General features: G+C 42.8%; 1 long non-coding RNA gene across 1 annotated transcript; it reads left to right on the top strand.

Moving 5' to 3' along the window:
* The first annotated feature begins 6,299 nt into the window (after positions 1-6,299).
* Positions 6,300-9,218, top strand: LOC129409258 (uncharacterized). The gene is made up of 2 exons (XR_008632323.1): positions 6,300-6,417; positions 8,590-9,218. It is a non-coding gene; the product is annotated as an uncharacterized LOC129409258 (long non-coding RNA).
* The last annotated feature ends 4,438 nt before the right edge of the window (positions 9,219-13,656 follow it).

The following is a 13,656-nucleotide window of genomic DNA, read 5'->3' as shown; positions in this document are numbered from 1 at the left end:
GGTGACCCACTAAGATACAATGACTGGAAGATTTCATTTCTGACTCTTATTGACAGAAAAAGTATACCAGCTGAAGAGAAGATGTACTACTTGCGGAAGTACGTGAGTGGACCTGCAAGGAAAGCCATAGAAAGCTACTTTTTGCTTGGTACAGAATCAGCTTACAATGCAGCATGGACAGTTCTTGAAGAGAGGTATGGCAATCCATTCCTCATCGCTAAGGCATTTAGAGACAAGCTCGACGCATGGCCGAAGATCAGTTCCAAGAGCAGTGTGGAACTTCAAGAATATGCTGACTTTCTTCGCAGTTGTAATGCGGCCATGCCACAGATTAAAGGTCTTGAAGTACTTAATGACTGCAATGAAAACCAAAAGATGCTCACAAAACTTCCTGACTGGCTCACATCAAGGTGGAACAGAAAGGTTACAGAAGTGCAAGAACAGAGCCACATATTTCCAAGTTTCAGTCATTTTGTTGAGTTCATCTCACGTGAAGCCAAAATTGCATGTAACCCCATAACATCCCTCTATGCTCTGAAGCCAAGTGAAAATGAAAGGACAAAGGTACAAAGAACCAGGAGTCATGGAGCAAAGGTTATATGGCAATGAACTCCAAGGAAAAGGCTGTCAACATAAGCTGTGTCTACTGTGAGAAAGCAGGCCACAGTCTGCAGAAATGTTTTAAAATTTATGAATGAGAACATTGGGGAAAGACTGAAGTTTGCACAAGAGAAGAAGCTATGCTTTGGCTGTTTGAAGTTAGGCCATCGCTCCAAGGATTGTGACAACAGAGAAACTTGTGACACATGCAAGAAAAAAACATCCAACATGTCTTCATGACACTCGCACTAAGGAAGAAAGAACTCAGATAAAGGGCAATCAAGCAAAGAGCAGTGATAAGACAAAACAAAGGAAACCAGATTCAACTCCACAAGACACCAATGTCACACAAACAGCAACTGAAGCAACTTCTAACAGAGTGATGCAGAACACCAAGGATACTCACACATCCTCTATCGTTCCAGTATGGGTTTCAGCTGAAAGTGAGCCAGAGTGTGAAGTTCTAGTGTACGCACTCCTTGATACACAGAGTGACACAACCTTCATCTTACAAGAAACTGCAAGAGCTCTGCACACTGTAAGTGAACCAGTTCAGTTAAAGCTTACTACGATGTCATCAAGAAACACTGTCGTTACCTGTCAGAAGCTCTCTGGCTTACAAGTAAGAGGATTTTACTCAAATAAGATAATTCCTTTGCCAGTAACATACGCGAGAGACTTCATTCCAGCAAATCGAGATCACATTCCAACACCAGGAACTGCTAAGGCATGGCCCCATCTTGAACATATTGCAGATGAAATCGCTCCTCTCCAAAGTTGTGATGTTGGTCTTTTGATTGGCTACAACTGCCCTCAAGCACTTGTTCCGCGTCAAGTCGTGTCTGGCAAGGAACATCAGCCATTTGGACAAAGAACTGATCTGGGCTGGAGTATCGTGGGTTTTGGCAATCCGTGTCTTGATTATGGAGATGTCTTCGGAGTAAGCCACCAGGTCATCGTGAAGCAAGTGGTCCCAGATGTTCAGCCATCCTCAAGGTTCACCAGTCAAGTGCATTACGTGTGCAGAACTCAAATAAAAGAAATTGTCTCACCTGCTGACGTAATCAAAATGCTGGAGTCTGATTTCGTGGAAAGAGCTGCAGAAGATGTTAAGATCTCCCAAGAGGATCTCAGGTTCCTGACGAAGATGAAGGAAGGCATTAGGCTCAAGGAGGATGGACATTTTGAGATGCCACTTCCATTTAAAGGTGACAAGCCTAACTTACCTGACAACAAGGCATGTGCCATTCATCGGCTCAAATGCTTGGAAAGAAAGCTGAGAAGGAACAAGCAATACTACATGGATTATAATAAGTTCATGGAGGAAATCATAGCTCACGGTGATGCTGAGAAGGTGCCCGAGCAAGACATCAACAAGACCCCAGCATGGTACATCCCACACCATGGGGTGTACCACCCACAAAAACCAGGAAAGATTCGAATCGTCTTTGATGGCTCTGCGAAGTTTCAAGGAACATCCATCAATGACCATCTTTTGACCGGCCCAGAGCTTACAAACACCTTGCTCGGAGTCCTGTGTCGTTTTCGCAGAGGCCCAGTGGCTATAATGTGCGATATTGAACGTATGTTCCACCAGTTTCACGTGTGTGCTGCTGACCAAGACTACCTAAGGTTCTTATGGTGGGAGAATGGTGATCTCGACACCCCGTTCACCATCTACAGAATGAAAGTTCACCTGTTTGGTGCAGCATCTTCCCCTGGATGCGCTAACTACGGCCTTAAGCACCTGGCAACTGAAGCAGAAGGACGCTTCAGTGAGGAAACAGTTAAGTTTATGAAAACTAACTTCTATGTTGACGATGGATTAGCAAGTGTCGATACAGAAAGCCAAGCAATACAGCTCGTCAAGGAAGCATGTGAACTCTGCAGTACCGGCAATCTTCGATTACATAAGTTCATCTCAAACAGCACCAAAGTCTTAGCTTCACTTCCAAGAGAAGAATGCACAGTAGCTGCCAAAAATATGGATATGGCGTTGAGTGAAGTACACATGGAGAGAGCACTAGGTGTACAATGGTGTGTGGAATCAGACCAGTTCCAGTTCAGAGTGACTGTTAAGGAAAATCCACTCACTCGAAGAGGAGTTTTGTCCACAGTTGCCTCCGTGTTTGATCCGCTTGGATTTGTGTCACCCTTCATCTTGCTAGGGAAACAGATCCTGCAGCAGATGTGTCGAGATAAGCTTAGCTGGGATGATACCTTACCCGAAAGTCTTCGACCTCAGTGGGAATCTTGGCTGCTTGATCTGAGGAATTTAGCAAAGGTAAAGATTCAAAGATGCTACACTCCAAATAACTTCAAGGCAGAGCATTATGAACTGCACCATTTCTCCGATGCCAGTGCATCTGGATATGGCATGTGTACCTACCTTAGAGCAGTCAGCACATCTGGTGAAGTCCACTGTTCTCTGGTGATGGGAAGATCAAGAGTTCCACCATCGAAAGTCACAACCATTCCACGACTTGAGTTGTCAGCTGCTGTAGTTGCTGTCCGCACTGGTGATATGCTGAAAAAGGAACTGGAGGTTGGACTCTCACAAGAAACCTACTGGACAGATTCAAAGGTTGTCCTCGGATACATAGGAAATGAAGCCAGGAGGTTCCATGTGTTTGTTGCGAATAGAATTGAACGCATCAAACAAAGTACAGAGTCTACACAGTGGAGGTATGTGGCGTCCGAAGAGAACCCGGCAGACCATGCCTCTAGAGGTCTTACAGCTGATCAACTTATGGCCTCAAACTGGTTTAAAGGCCCAGACCTTCTCTGGCAGAAAGTCGTGTCCAGCAGCGAAATCAAGGTGGGAGAGTTATCAAGCAGTGATCCAGAAGTCAAGAAGATTCAAGTGCTCAAGACACAAGCTAAAGAACAAAGATCACTTCTGGATCGCTTGCACAAGTTCTCCGATTGGTCAAGAATGATCAAAGCCATTGCTAGACTCAAGCGCCTCGCAAAGGAAGTGAAGGAATGCAAGAAAAGGTCCTATGAAGTCAGTAATCTTGAAGAAAGAAAGGAAGCAGAGCTGACAGTTATCAGAATGGCTCAAGATACTGCCTTCTCACATGAAATAAAGTCCTTTCAAAATCACAAAGTAATCCAATCCAAAGACAAGGCCAATAAGCTACACAAGTTGAGTCCATTCCTGGACGATAAGGGCACACTTCGAGTTGGAGGACGTCTCACACATGCTACATTACACTCCAATGTCAAACATCCTGTGATCCTTCCAAGAGACAGCCATGTGTCAACGTTACTCGTTAAGCATTATCATGAGAAAACATACCATCAAGGGCGAGGGATCACCATGAACGAGCTTCGCGCAAATGGATATTGGATCCTCGGGTGCAGCAAGGTTGTATCTTCTCATATATCTACAGATGTATTAAGTGCAGAAGGTTCAGGAGGTGCACGGAACAGCAGAAAATGGCAGACCTCCCAGAAGATCGGATGGAGACTACCCCACCATTCACCTACTGCGGGATGGACTGCTTTGGTCCTTTTTATGTCAAGGATGGCAGGAAGGAGCTAAAGCGCTATGGCTTGTTAATCACCTGCATGTGCTCCAGAGCAGTACACATTGAAATGCTTGATGATTTAACCACTGATGCCTTCATCAATGCATTGCGTGCATTCATTGCCATACGAGGTTCAGTTCGCCAGATAAGATGTGATCAAGGCACGAACTTTGTCGGCGCAAGAAATGAGTTTGTAGAGGCACTTAAAGAAATGGACCAAGCCAAACTGGAAAATCTGGAATGCGAGTTTCTCATGAACACCCCAGCCTCAAGTCATATGGGTGGCATCTGGGAGCGACAAATCCGCACCATAAGAAGTGTTCTGACATCAATCCTAGAACAATCAGCTAAACAACTCGACAGTTCCTCCCTAAGAACATTCCTATATGAAGTCATGGCAGTAATAAATAGTCGACCCCTGACCACAGACCAGCTATGTGACCCATCAAGCCCAGAACCTCTAACACCAAACCACATACTGACCATGAAGTCCACAATCATCTCTCCACCCCCAGGCAAATTTGTCAAGGAAGACCTTTATCTTCGGAAGAGATGGCGTCGTGTTCAACTCCTTGCCAATACCTTTTGGGCAAGATGGAAAAAGGAGTACTTGCTAAATCTTCAAAGTAGACAAAAATGGACTAAGCAACGCAGAAACGTCAAGATCAATGATATTGTGCTTTTGCAAGATGAAATAACCCCAAGAAATCAGTGGAAGTTGGCGAAAATCGTTGATGTGTACCCTAGTAAGGACGAAAGAGTGAGAAAGGTTAAGCTACTGATGAGTGATCCAACTTTGGATGAAAAGGGAAAGCGTATCTCCAAACCGGTTTACCTGGAAAGGCCCATTCAGAAGACAGTTGTCCTGTGGGAAGCAAATTAAAGATACCTAACACTTAATACTCTGAAGTAATAATTCATATTCCATAAATAGTTCATAAATAAATAGTTTATTGCATGTTAAAATAATTAGTTCATAAGCTTAAAGGCAGTATTCAGTTCCATGAATCACAAGTGATTGGTGGGAGTGTAACGGTCCCAAATATTTATATATAATTTCGCGCTTGTCTTTATATTTTACTTTGCGCCATCTAGTGGTCAATCACAATGTGGAACAAAGTATAATAGAAAGTTCCGCCCGAACCTAATTAACTGCGCACCTTGCTGTCAACACATTGCCGCGGACATGTGAATATCTCCGGTAAGATGAGAATAAGTCAGATAAAATTTTATGGGAATAACAATGTAAACACTAGTTTATTGTTTTTATTTAGTATATAGCGAAGGGATTTGAAGCAAGATTAACAATTAGCCCCCTCGTGGATGTCAGCCCACGAGGTTTGTGTACTTTATTATTATATTGTATTATATTGTAAGGTGCAGAGTTAATTTTGATGTTTTATTTATTATTTTCTTTGCTGCCAGTTCTCACGGGTTGAAGAGTGAATAAACCCTGTTAAAAAACCTCGTGCTCATGCTCATTCCTTGAGGGTGCTACATTTAGTTTAATTCCAAATAATAATTTTCATTAGGAATTAATTCCAAAGAAAGTGGGTGGTTTATTCTGATTTTAAAGCTGAATTAATTTTATTCCTGGATCAGGTAAATGTCTATTCTTCTTAAAAATAATTCTGGCTCCACCAGTCCCGGCTTCGGACTTTCCTCCATGTCTCTTTGGATTTGTGAGCGGGATGTGGGAGTGGGCTGAGGTAGAACAGCCTCACACTCACTTTGTCGTCTTCTCTCTTCTCCAACATTCTTCCCTTCTCCTCCTCAACTGACAGACATAAAGCATGATGAGAGAATTCTCCAGAATTATCATCGGAACAACCATGAAAAAAGTTTGGATGGTGTTTGTGTCCGTGACGTCACGACAAACCTAGATGACAGAAATGCCAGTAGCAGCTGAAGTGTGTGTTTTCTTCCGGTCGACATAAATACTTTGGTGTCTCTGTCCAATCAGAACCTTCCCCACCCCCAGACACTGAACTGAATTAAATAAAGACGATTTAACGTGTTTTCCATGTAAACTTAAAGGGAACATTTTATTTCCTAACTAGAACAATTAATTTGGAATTCAAAAACCTCACGTAAACGTGGTCATGGTCATCTAAGTGTTCTGTGTTAGCAGGTAATAGAAGTGTAATTTCATCTATTTAACGTTGTAGACACGTCCAGTGATCCAGAGTCCATGTTAAAGGGGATGAAGGGTAATGAGCTGACGCCGGCCGGCCTGGAGTTTCTGCACAGGCTGAAGAAGGACAAGGAGCTGAAGCGCCTGCAGGTGAACATCTCATCCTCATGTTTTCTTTTCGTGTGAAAGAGAAGAGACTGTAGTTGACAGGAATCCTAAAAGCTCGACTTTGTGTCTGGAGATGGAGACTTGACATACTGCAACCATGGCAACCCACACACTGTTGTCCTGTTCATCTGAGCTGCCAGGTCTCGACTTTTTTGACGAGACAAAGCAAATTTTAGACCTGAAGTGATACAGAAAACAAACTCAGCTTTGGTTTTAATATATATTTTTTCACACATATTTGAATTTCTTTAGTCAAGATTGAATGTGTTGTGTAGTGTCGTCGTACTCGAGACCAGCCTCTTGTCTTGGTCTCACTTGACCAGTGATAAAATGGAGATGAATAAAAAAAAAAAAAAATATATATATATATATATATATATATATATATATATATATATATTTATATATTTAAAATATATACACCAAATAACTGTTGAAAATTACAAAGCTGGTCTTGATTTGGTCTCAATGGGCCGTGGTCTTGGTCTTGTGACCCTGTGGTCCCCGACACGACAGGTCTTGGTCTCAATTTAGTGCGGTCTTGACTACAACAACAGTGTTAAAAAAGTGGGGAAAATCTTTCTTTGAGGGAGCTATGGAGTAGCGTTGGCTATTCTAGAGGAGACTAATGCCAACTCAAGCCCCGAGCACCTCCCCTGGGAACAGGTAAGATGGGGTTTTGGGATAGACTGTCTAACTGGGCCTTCTTTTTTTTTTTTAAGGGTATTGGTTAACTGTATTTAACGGATCACAAAACGTCTCTGAACCTTAATATTTTCTGTAATTATGTCTGCTGATTATAAAATGAACTCACTCTCCATGGAAAAAAAAAACAAAAAAAAAAACAGCACTGTACAGCACAAAATAGGCTCTATTCACAAACCAGACTTTTGGACACATGTGATGACAACTTCCGGGGGCTCTGTTCGTGGTAGTAAAATCTAGGAAAAATGAGAACATGTTCCAGTTTTCTTCATCTCCATGTCATTGTAGCATTCCGTTCTGTTCGGCTCATCAACAGTTCCAACCATCCCTCAGTTTTCATCATTTCCCCGCTGACACAAAACTCCGAGTGCACTGGGTGCATGTGATTAGAAGAGATGAGGCGCCAAATTCCAGATGATTCCAAACAGCACATACGTCTGCACTCTTCATTTTACTGCACATTTACTTCAGTGGGTTTGTTCAGTCAGTTGGCGAGTCCAGTGTCAGGAACTACACCAGAACTTGGCATTGCGTGTTTCCAAACATCTTCCTGGTTTGTGGCCCATTCGGTAGCTTTGATTGACCTGGAACATTAACCCCCAAGACTTTAGGGAGTCCCAATCAAGTCCTAACCAAGTGTAAGTGTTTTTAGGAGGAGCTGAGTGCCATGCAGAACCGCTTGAACAGTGAAAGCATGGCCCTGGAGCTGGCTCTGGCCTCCAAGGACAAAGCACAGGCTGAACTCCAGCCTGGTACAGTTAACGTTCTTATGCTTTAGTTAAGACGTTTATAATTACAATAAAGATGTCATAACTGGGGTGGAACGGTACACAAAAATCATGGTTTGGTATGTACCTCTGTTTTGAGGTCACTGTTCGGTTCATTTTCGATACAGTATGGGAACAAAGTGCTTGGTAATACTAATACATTAAATCAAATATTCTCAACTAAGCAACAAATGTATGAAATATAAAAAAAAAAAAATCCTTGTAAACAGTAAACAACACTTTCCACAAAGTAAAGCGCAGCACTAACAGTTTATGAGTAACCTGAAGTTTTATGCAATCTTTAGATTTTTCACTAAATATGACTGTAATTAATTAATGGCAATTAACGCGATAATTTGACACACCTAGTTCCACTATATAGTCTTAGGAGACACAACACGGCCAACTTGGAGGTCAAATTGTGGATTCACTGACAAATAAAAACACCTGTAATAAAGTCTGAAATATTTGTCGCTATGGCCACGTTCACACTTCAGGTCAAATCAGATTTCAGTAAATGTTTTTACACCTGTGTGACTTGTATCAGATTTATTTCGTGTCAGTATGAATGAAGCCTGTAATGCCGTACAGTGCAACATTCCAGGTTAAAGAAAAGGACAGAGTCGACCTTGTGCCAGGAAAGTTATAGTGCACCTGTTTATACAAGTTTACTTTTTTACAGGAGATAATTCAATAATTCCCTGAAGACCAAACAAGAGGTTGCGAAAGTAAAAGAAAAGACTGCATCTGCACCGCGCCGAGGCAAACCAAAACCAAAAACTCAAGATTCCACAAACCCAAGCAAACTCCCGAGCAGAGCGAACCGCAAGAAGATCAAGCCCGCCGCCGCAGCACAGAAGATTAAACCCGATGCACCGACGCGTGAAGGTTCCGGCCCGGCTCCACCCGATCAGGCGCTTCCACTTCCAGAGAGCAGGGTGAAGAGGAGAGCGGTCGCGGTTGATCCAGGGGACAATCGCCAGAAGAGGGACAAGCAACCAGGGCTCGACCGGATGCGGGGCCCCCGGCGACTCCCGCGCGCACACGGGGGAAAGCCCCACCGTCGACCCCCGCAGAGGGGAAAGCTCTCGGGTTACGGAGGTCCAAGAGAATCGCTTGTCGGACGTGAAAGAAGACAACGCAACAGACTTATCTCGGGGTTTTAGGTACTTTAATTACAATTTGTAGGAAAGTTAAATACAAAGTTGTATTAACTGAATTTGTGTGACTTTGTTGAAAACGTCTACATGTTTACTGAAATTCAATTCCTGTCAAATAAATGTAATAGAACATTAAAATGACAGAATTTAAGTTTTGCAGTTATAATGCGTTTTGTGGTTTATGTGCGATTTTAAAGGGCTCATGTTACACGCAATGTTCTTTCCTCATCACAAACATACCTGGAGTTGTGTCTTGCATATTTTGGCTACTTTGTTTCTGAAACTGAAAACACTCCTTTCCACTTTGTGATGTCATGTCGTGATACAGTAAGTAGGTTTGGGACGAGACACAATAGGGTAAGATGTTTGGAAAGATGCGACAACTTCCGGCAGGCTCTGTTCTAGGAAAAATCTGAAAATGACCCAGTTTTCTTTATCTCCATGTCATGGTAATGTTCTGTTATGTTCGACAATTCCAACCATACCTCAGTTTTCATTTCGATCGCCCTAGGTACATGCGATAGGCTCTCTTCACATTACATCATAAACCAGGAAGACGTCTGGAAACATACGATGACAACTGCCAGTGTAGTTCCTGACACTGGGTTCATCAACCGATTGATCAAACTCACTGATGTAAATGTCATCAAAGGTAAAACAAGCACAGATCAACCTGGTCCCCATCAGGCATCAGTGGGGTCAGTTCATCACCACAGAAGCAGTTTATGAGGAGTCCAGCCCATTTGACATGATCATTATGTCCACAATACAATGTGTGTATGTGCACAGGCCCATGAACATTTGTGTGATGTTGGTCACACATGAGAATGTGTTTACGAGTGTGGAACCAAAATGTCATTTTTCATGAGTTGTGTATCTGTTAGTTGTGTGACTGTAGATCAGTGTGTTTCACCAGAAAAACAAGAAATGGAAATTATTTTTATTCCAATTAGAATTTCAACAGCTACACTGAAAGAGACTAACCCACGATTGAACTAGGACTAAACCAGGACTGAACCAGGACTGAACCAGGACTGAACCAGGACTAAACCAGGACTAAACCAGGACTGAACCAGGACTCACTGTCGGGATGGGCTCGGTGGTGACTGTAGGAGAAAGGACCGGCTCAGCTCCACACCTCACGGAGATTAAGCGGCAATTTCCCGATCAACCTGTACGGGGTCAGTCTCATCAGAAGATCCTCTAGTCATAAAAACCATGTTCAGGTCGTGTTACAAATTGTTACAAATGAAATTGTATTTCAAGTTTTAAATATTTTAAAAAGTAAACATTAAAAGTAATAAATATATTAAACCCTTAAAATGCAGCAAAAATGTTTGAGGAAATAATGATTTGGGTGGAAATGGCTTAAGTTTTAAGTGGAACAGGGTTAATAATTGTCTGATTTTCAGGCAACAACTTGCAAAATGTTGAGCTCTACAACCTTCATTTCAATTTTATTTTAAAGCTTTTTCTTTTAATAAAGCATTGGTGGGTTTGTAAACCAACACATTAAGTACTGCTGGTCTTAACTAATGCTGTTACTCATGATTATGTGTTTTCCTGTCAATATCTCTAAAAATGTTGATGTTGCAGTCATTTTTAATTGATAAACATCCAAAAGTTTAACTAATTCTTCCCTGATCCAGGGATTATTCCCTGTTGCTTTCATCAAATAAACATTCAATTGTTCAAGAGAAATGTTGCTGACAAACCAACAGAAGAGGGAAGGATTTTCTGACTAGTGGACTTTCTGACTAGTGGACTTTCTGACTAGTGGGCTTTCTGACTAGTGGGCTTTCTGACTAGTGGGCTTTCTGACTAGTGGGCTTTCTGACTAGTGGGCTTTCTGACTAGTGGGCCTTATGATGATAAGGGTGTAACCGCGCTTTACGGACAAACTGCTCGACGTTCTCTCTCTTAAGTCCAAGATTAGTCCTGGCTTAGGCCTGGTTTAGTCCTGACCCACCCGTGTGTTAAAAAATAAATAAATAAATAATACAATCCATGAAAGGTGAACCGTGATATAGTGAGGGACGATTGTAGCTCAATGTCAAGGCCCCACCTCCCACCCCCGGTGACGTGTCCGGGTTTTCACCAACGGAAATACGGTCACCCGATGTAACACAGAGTTTCATGGTTCAAACTGATCAAATAAATGCTGTCTGTGCTTCTATTTGGGCTTTGGCAATGTTATTTCAAAAGAATCGCTCGCAGCAACGTATTGAAAAAAACATTTTCATTTTAAAATGTGTGAACTGAACTTTGAACTAGTTGATGTAGAAAATGAACTTTCCCAACACCTTCTCCAGGTCTGTTTGTGATGAGGAAACAACAGAACATCAGAAAATAGAGTAATATGGGCTCTTTAAGTTCAATTCTGTGTGTCCGCCCGCTACAGCTACACCCGTGTGCGCACGCCTTCCTGCAGCGCTTCACACGCCTCAACAATAACAACAGGCCCTACGCCAGCCATGGCGCCCGGGCCTAATAAACACAAAATCTACAGACAGACAGACAAAGACGACACATTTCCAACAAGAAAAGAAATGTGCTGTTTTTTGTAACTGATGATGGTGCAAAATATAAAGTGCAGAGAGCAGAAATAACAACTCGGATAAAGGAATAAAAGTGTGGATAAAGTTGCCTCCAAGTGACTTCTAATCCAGCTTTGGTCCTGATCTGGTTGAGTCCTGGTTTAGTCCCAGTTTGGTCCTGGTTCAGTCCCAGTTTGGTCCTGGTTTAGTCCCAGTTTGGTCCTGGTTCAGTCCCAGTTTGATCCTGGTTCAGTCCCAGTTTGATCCTGGTTTAGTCCCAGTTTGGTCCTGGTTCAGTCCCAGTTTGGTCCTGGTTTAGTCCCAGTTTGGTCCTGGTTTAGTCCCAGTTTGGTCCTGATGTAAATTATTATTTCTTAGTCAAATGTCTTCACGTCGTAATGAGACAGACACAGTTTGAATATTGATTTCTTTTTCTGCAGTTCCACAGCTCCGTGTTTTTGCATTCAGACTGAGACGAGAACGCTGAAGGTGAGTGGAGTGACAGGAGCACACGAGAGCGACAGGAGCAGACAGCAGCGACAGGAGCAGACAGCAGCGACAGGAGCAGACAGCAGCGACAGGAGCAGACAGCAGCGACAGGAGCAGACAGCAGCGACAGGAGCAGACCGTTTTCTCTAGTGCAGGGAGTTAAAAAAGTCATGTTTGGACTAGATCTGGTCTTCAGAGCTTTAAAGGTCTTTGGCACAGTTAGTCCTGTTTTAGTCCTGTTTTAGTCCTGTTTTAGTCCTGTTTTAGTCCTGGTTTAGTCCTGTTTTAGTCCTGGTTTAGTCTGTGTTTTAGTCCTGGTTTAGTCTGTGTTTAGACCTGGTTTAGTCCTGGTTTAGTCTGTGTTTAGTCCTGGTTTAGTCTGTGTTTAGACCTGGTTTAGTCTGTGTTTAGTCCTGGTTTAGACCTGGTTTAGTCCTGGTTTAGTCTGTGTTTAGTGAGACAGTTTTATTCTCTGTTTATATCCACGTCTTGGTTTGGCTTGAGTTTTCGTTCTCTCTGGTCCGATCATCTCCTCTGGTCCTAATTCCTCCTGAAGCTGGACTGGACCAGAACTGAAGAGGACAGGAGGTCTTTGGGAGGTTCCCCCAGGTCCACCTCAGAGCCTCAGACAGGTCGGGGTCACTTCAGACAGAGGAGACCCGACCAATCTGCTCCAAACAGAACCAAGGGGAGAACCAAGGGGAGAACCAAGGGGAGAACACGACGACGAACTGTTCTGTTTTGTTTTGGTTCTTTTCTGTTTTGTTTTGGTTCTGGTTTTGTTTTGGTTCTTTTCTGTTTTGTTTTGGTTCTGTTTTGTTTTGGTTCTGTTCTGGTTTTGTTTTGGTTCTGTTCTGGTTTTGTTTTGGTTCTGTTCTGGTTTTCAGGGGCGTTGGGTTTAAAGTCTATGAGGAACGTGGGTCTGGACGTTTGTGGTTTAATCAAAGAGATTTGGAAAAATCGTGATAATCTGGATAATTCTGAAACTGAAGAAAGTTAGAAGTTTTCTCACTGGTAAAGCAGGTTATGGTGCAGTTTCACAGCTGACATTGTACAGAAAATCTCATTCTAGTTTAAACTTGATTAAAATTTCACATCTGTAACTGAAGGTCGTTTTTGAAATAATATGATAAAACTCATAATTGTAAATCTTTTTTGGCCACGTGTCCGTTTGGGTTAGAAAGGAGCGGTTCTCGAGACGTGTTTGGTGCCGTTTTGATGCTGTGAACTCAGCGTAAACGTCTCTTCTCTGTGTTTTCTGTGAGCAGGTGATGGAGCAGCAGCCTCTCCTCTTCCTCCTCTTCCTCCTCTTCCTCTGGCTCGGCTCAGGTCCAGTGCAGTCTTCTGTCATCAGGAGGTGGTACTGGTACAACAGCAGACCCAGAACATGGGAGGAGGCCCATAAGTTCTGCAGGAGGTATGTGCAGTTATCAGTGGACTTACTTGCTTAACCCGCCGTGTTCCAAACAGGAAGTGAGCCTGGATGCGAATTCAGCTCCACGTACTCTGGCTCCAATTCAGTTTGTGTGTGTAAAAAATGTGGTCTTCCTGTAACTGCTGCTG

The sequence above is a fragment of the Boleophthalmus pectinirostris genome, unplaced genomic scaffold (genome assembly GCF_026225935.1).
Source record: "Boleophthalmus pectinirostris isolate CB_2022bp ecotype Guang Dong unplaced genomic scaffold, ASM2622593v1 HiC_scaffold_19, whole genome shotgun sequence".
NCBI classification, from domain to species: domain Eukaryota; kingdom Metazoa; phylum Chordata; class Actinopteri; order Gobiiformes; family Gobiidae; genus Boleophthalmus; species Boleophthalmus pectinirostris.
Note: the sequence above shows the minus strand (reverse complement) of the source record. Positions and strands in the feature narration are given on the sequence as shown.